This window comes from Apium graveolens, chromosome 3 (genome assembly GCF_009905375.1).
Source record: "Apium graveolens cultivar Ventura chromosome 3, ASM990537v1, whole genome shotgun sequence".
NCBI lineage: Eukaryota > Viridiplantae > Streptophyta > Magnoliopsida > Apiales > Apiaceae > Apium > Apium graveolens.
The window spans coordinates 155,805,600-155,811,659 of NC_133649.1; the positions used below are offsets into that span (position 1 = coordinate 155,805,600).

General features: G+C 36.4%; 1 pseudogene; it reads right to left on the reverse strand.

Annotated features, from left to right (window-relative positions):
* Positions 1-535: 535 nt before the first annotated feature.
* On the reverse strand, positions 536-4,195 carry LOC141712882 (uncharacterized; annotated as a pseudogene).
* Positions 4,196-6,060: the final 1,865 nt, after the last annotated feature.

Below are 6,060 nucleotides of genomic sequence, written 5' to 3' on the forward strand. Positions count from 1 at the left end.
CTTGTTATATAATTGTGTAATGTCAAGTTCGGAAATGTAATATTAGGACTATTAGGCCTATTTAAAACTGTAACACACAAGAAATATTTATAAATTAACATCGATTAAAAATAAAAAACCCGATGTCTTTATCTTCTTAGACATCGGTCTTTGATAAAAAACCGATGTCTCTATCTAATTAGACATCGGTTATTTTCTAAGTACCCGATGTCAATGTTGACAATAGACATCGGTTGTTTTCTAAAAAACCGATGTTAATATGATAAATAGACATCGGGTGTTTATTTTTGAATCGATGTTATTACCCTATTTTCATGTGCTAATATTCCTTTATTAACATCGAATATTTTGTTTTGACTGATGTCTTTGTGATTTTAAGACATTGCTTTTATATGTGTAAACTGATGTGTATTTATGATTTTTAACATCGGTTCTAAAAACTGGAAACAACCCTCCTGCAATAAGTTTTACAATGTATATACATGAATCGAGTAAAGTAATCTTCTACGACAGATTGATACAAAAATCCCTCCTGCAATAAATTTTATATTGCATGTACATGAATATCTCTAGCCATAATTACATTTACTCAAGTAAATATTAACAAGTTTATATGAATTACATTAGGTCAGATGAATAATACAAGAGCTACTACATAGTTTCTACCAGACTACTACTACTATACTTTGTCAGATCATTGTATATGTCCTTGCATTTGTAGACAATACAATGCAGCAAAGATTGGCAATGGGATAGAAGCGAATACTGCCCCAAACTTTCCTGCAGGATCATTGTCAAAGCGCTTGACAAGTTATTAACAAACTGCACATAAAAAACAAAACCTATACATTTTGACATAAACAAAGAAGCTTACCCAGGATGGAAAAGAAGATCATAAAGCACGCAGATATTTGTACAACTCTTCGACTGCCCACTCGAGTTAATGCTAAAAGACCAGCATTCTCGCTGTAGACAAAACAAACATTGACTAATAAATATATGATGCCCATGTTCAATCTTTATAAACATGGTCATCCAGGAAAAAGGTTGTCAAATTGTGAGGCATCTTACATAGATACTGAAGATCCATTTCCAGTCCCAAATATCCCCGACAACAAAATTCCAATTCCCTGATAAAATTATAAAGCTTCTCGCATAAAAACGAGACTGTTCTCAGAGTCTTGTGATACTTTCGTACCATTCATCTCAATTTTTTTCGAATCAGCTACCATAGTCATTGTTGATAATATTTTTCCAACTTGTGCTTCAGAAGTAATTTTCTTCCAACCCATTCTGATAATACTATTTCCCTGCTTTGTCAACTTGTATCCCTACAGAGTACAGAATGAGCAGCAAACACAATTCAAGTCAAGCTACATGAAGTTCTAATTTAGTTCTGAATTCAAAGATGGATCATTATAATCCATAGCCTGATACTTAATCTTTGTTCTCTCCGAATATCATTAAAGCAGACGATGATGGTTGTAAAAGCTGCAAGTCTCACCTTATGATTCAAAATATCTGTAGGCATATCAATATTCAAAAAGCACTTTAGAGGATATGTTTTACTTCTGACTTCAACCAAAATTGCACTTATTATGGGTAAGCAAGCCTCGGCAGAAAGTTTAAAGTCATTAGCAGTGCTCTTACCCCCCATCCTGGCAGTTGAGAACACAAATTGAATCAAGAAAAATAAAAACTGATCCCAAAGCAGTTGCAACGTGCAATATATTGATGCATGTCTACATAGTGCATTTTGTAAGTTAATGTGTACCAGTCATAAGATATTGAGATAGAAGGTATCCCGTAGAAAAAGACTTCTCGAGCACCTGCTACTGTTCCTGAGTACATGCTGTTATTCCAGTAACAGATTTGATTAGTTGTGCAGACTTAAGAGTTTATACTGCAGACTTAAGGTCACATACTATATAGACTACTTTTACTAAACAAAAAAGTGTTTCCTCAGACAGAGAGTTACTGACATGCGGTAACCAGAGTTGCAACCCATGTTTATGACACTAATAACCTGTGACCAAAACAAACAAGAGTAAGCAACGAAAAACAATTTTTTTTTAAAAAAAGCAATTGAATAGAGTTGTTAGTAAGTGCTCAGCTTGAGTCGTTACAAATAGGTAACATCTTAGGTTATAGAAACATCAGCAACCAGAATGATATTTGAGCTTTAGCACGATTTACAACTAATGAGAATATCAGTTTACAAAGTTGATTTAGAATAGTTACCAGATCAGGCACTATAGGAAAAAGAGTTCCGGAGATTCCCAGAGATGCACAATCTGTTGGAGTTCCTGGAATAGCAAAAAAAACAAGTAAACAATAATAAGAAAACACTTCTTATAAATCATTATCAATTAAAATTCCAAGATTAAAGACTATAAATAATATATTTGGTCTTCATCTAGGCGTCGCCATCAGTATGTTGTGTGAGTGCCAGAAGCACGCAAGTAATTTGTTGGGAAAGAAAAATGAAAGATAATATACATTTTATAACAATGTGAAATGAAAACAAACCAGAAACTGCATAGGCTGTTGCTCCCTGAATTTCTACTTGCTTAACATGGACAGGATGCATCCAAGTAATGCTGTGACTAACAGCTGACCTTTCCCTGTAAAAGAATTATTAGATACAAGAAAAACAATCAAAATGTTTCTAATTAAACATTATCCCCCAGTCATGCACATTATTTAAGCACCATCCTCCTAAGAACTTAGTTTTTTCATTCTATTCCTTCCTCATTTCATTCCCACCAAGTGAACACAACCTATGTGACTTACTTAATTCTATCACTGCTCCACTTACGGAAATGATTTAGAGTAACGAGATATATTAACACAAAAACATGATATTCATGCTAGCCTTCGCTCTAACTTAACAATTAGCAATTCCACATTGTGGAGTTGGATAATACCTGAGACCGTACTTTGCAACTTAATTTGTATACCTTCCGTATTGCAATTGAAGCATAATTAAAACTCAAAACTTAACGTTTAAGTAAGTGTAAGCTTTTAAATCAAAAGAAAAACAAACCTGCATTACATCTAAGCTTTTATGCTGGTTAAATTAATATACGATAACTGTTATTAATTATATGATAGAATCTATGTACCAGAAGCATTGGTAAAAATGGATTGAAAGTCGACGTACGTTTCAGGGGCACAGACAAGGACTTGATATTGATCTGTAGAGACCAGGCCTGAACCAGAGCTTGCAAGCCAGCACCATCAATACCATCATCGTTGGTTACCAAAATCGTAGGCCTAGCGTGATCATTTTCCATCTTAGTGTGAAAATTACAGCTAGTGATTTGTGCCAGAGGCTCTCAGATAAGGACCAACTGATCATGGCACATATGTCTCTTTATAGAGCAGTAGCACAACTGGTCAGGAATTACACAGAATTATCAAAAACTGGTTAAGCTACGCACTCCAATTCGGGGAGCAAACCGTAACCGACTCTCGAAAGCGTAAGCATAGAAGTCATCAAAACAGAAGCAGTGGTCGTGTGATAGGGTTGCATCGAACTCATTTCAACCGGACAACTATAAAACACACACAAATATCATCACTGTGTAAATAATAAACGTAATAGTACAATATAAAAGGCAAGAGTTTGTGTAATAATTAGTACCTGAATAAAAGAGTGGAGAGAGATGGCTTTCTGGTGGGCATACGAAAGGGAGGCGGAGAGGGGGCGGCTTTGGTTTTGGTAGCGGAAGCAATTCTCAACAGTACCATTATCCCCTTTAAAATCTTTCCCTCCTTCCTCATTTGCATTTGCATTGAGTGACCTGTTGGATTTCTTGAGTTCCTTTTCTCTCAAAAGCCTCTCCACTCTAGTCCTCAAAAGCCTCTCCAGACAACCTAATTGAACAAATTAAACCTAATTGAACAAACAAACCTAACTGAACAAATTAAACCTAATTGAACAAACAAACATAATTGAACAAACAAACCTTTTCAGAAATTAGGGTTTCTCGTAGATGGGGTTTGATTAATTGAAGGTGTTCTTCAATTTGGGGTTTAATTGAGACCCTATATACCTGCAATCAACTGAAATGTTGTGTGTGTGAGAGAGAGATGGAAGAGAGAGAGAGGGAGAAAAGCAGAGAGAGAGAAAGAGAACCAGAGAGAGAAGGGAGAGCTCAGAGAGAGAGAGAGTAGAGAGAGTGAGAGTGAGATAGAGAGAGACAGGAAAAAAATTAGGGGAAAACTGGTTTTTTTTTTGTTAAGGGGGGAATATTTGGGGAATAAAGGGGGGAAAGTTTCCGCGTGTTTTTTTTAATTTTTTTAAGTTAACCATCGACAACGGTTGTAAAATACAATCGATGTCTATAAAACAAAGACATTGGTTATATAAAAAACTGATGTCTAACTAACATTTCTCATTTTTAAAAAATAACTATACACAACGGTTATATTCTCGACCAATATCTAATATAAGCAGTAACATCGGTTTTAAAATAACCGATGTCTAAAAGAACTTTAACATCGGTCGTCTGAGCAACCGATGTCTAAGGACCGATGTCTATTGACAGAATTCTAGTAGTGACCTCATTATTCCCTTATCATCTTTCTCGGTATTAATCTCTTATCTATTTGTTGGCTCTCTGCCTTCATTCATCACTTTTTCTGGCACAATCTGTTCTTTTCCAATAATTTGAACTGTATTGCAATCTCAAACAGGTTTTCGGTACCGGCTCCGGTTACCTTCACTTCTATTTCCATTTTCTCAAAATCTCTTATAAACTCTCCAAAAGACATTATCATCTTGAGTCTCTCCTTTTTACTAAGGGCATCAGCCACCATATTGGCTTTCCCCGAATGATAAAGAATCTCCCAATCATAATTCTTGATTAGCTCTAACCGCCTCCTATGGCGTATGTTGAGCTCTTTCTACGTAAAAATGTACTAGAGCTCCTATGGTTTGTGAATCTCGCACTTCTCTCCATACAAGTAGTGCCTCAAATCTTTAGGGCAAAACTATTACCATGAGCCCAAGCTCATGGGTGGGAATATCGAATTTTAAATTCCCTTAATTGTCTTGACGCGTACGCGATTACCTTGTTGTGCTGTATAAGAAGCACCGTAATTCCTTATGCGAAGCATCACTACACATCACAAAATCTCCTTTTCCTTCCGGCAACGCCAACATAGGTGCCGTCACCAACCTTTGCTTCAGTTCTTGAAAGCTATTCTCGCATTTCTCTGTCCATTCGAACTTCTCAGTCTTACGAGGAAGCCGCGTTAAAGGGGGCTACTATCTTTACAAACTTGAACGAACCTCCGGATAGTGACCGACCAATCCTACCTCTGGTAGTCGACCTAAACATGGTCATTAATTCATCAGTGATCCTTTATTCATTCTTTTCAGGATCCCCCACGGGATCCTCCTTAGCAGCAATCCCTTCTAGGACAACATCCTCAACCGCTACATCCTCAATATGAACATCATCCGATCCCGCGTTAGGATGCTCTATCAGATCCATAATCTGATCTCCAATAAGTAATAAAACATCATCGCGTTGTTGCTCCTCAACCTCATGGTTCGGAGTCCCGCTAACATATACGATAACGAACTACGCTTCTATCACGATATTTATAAGGGTTCCCATAAGGGTTTTAACTGTCAGTACTACGTTAGGTAGCCCGACTATGAACTTGGCAAGAGTTATTATCATCTTAGTGAACTTATTATCTTAACATCACATCATCTCTGAGGTTTATAACGCTTAGCTCTGATACCATTTCTGTAACACCCCCAAATCCGGGGTCGGGGATCCGGGTTGTCACGAGTTCCATTTCCCTTAATAACACCCAATCTTAATAAATAATCAACTACTCTGTACTGTGACCCCACAATAAACACACACACCACAAGTTATAATCTCAGAGATGATTATCCAAAAATAATCACAAGTCGTTTTATTCCACAATTATATGTCAATACACCTTAAAAGGGTTTCTGAATAAATTTACATTTCTTTTCCATTATTACAATTCATAAATATACATAAATCTGGTACATCAAAAGTTGAAAGCCTA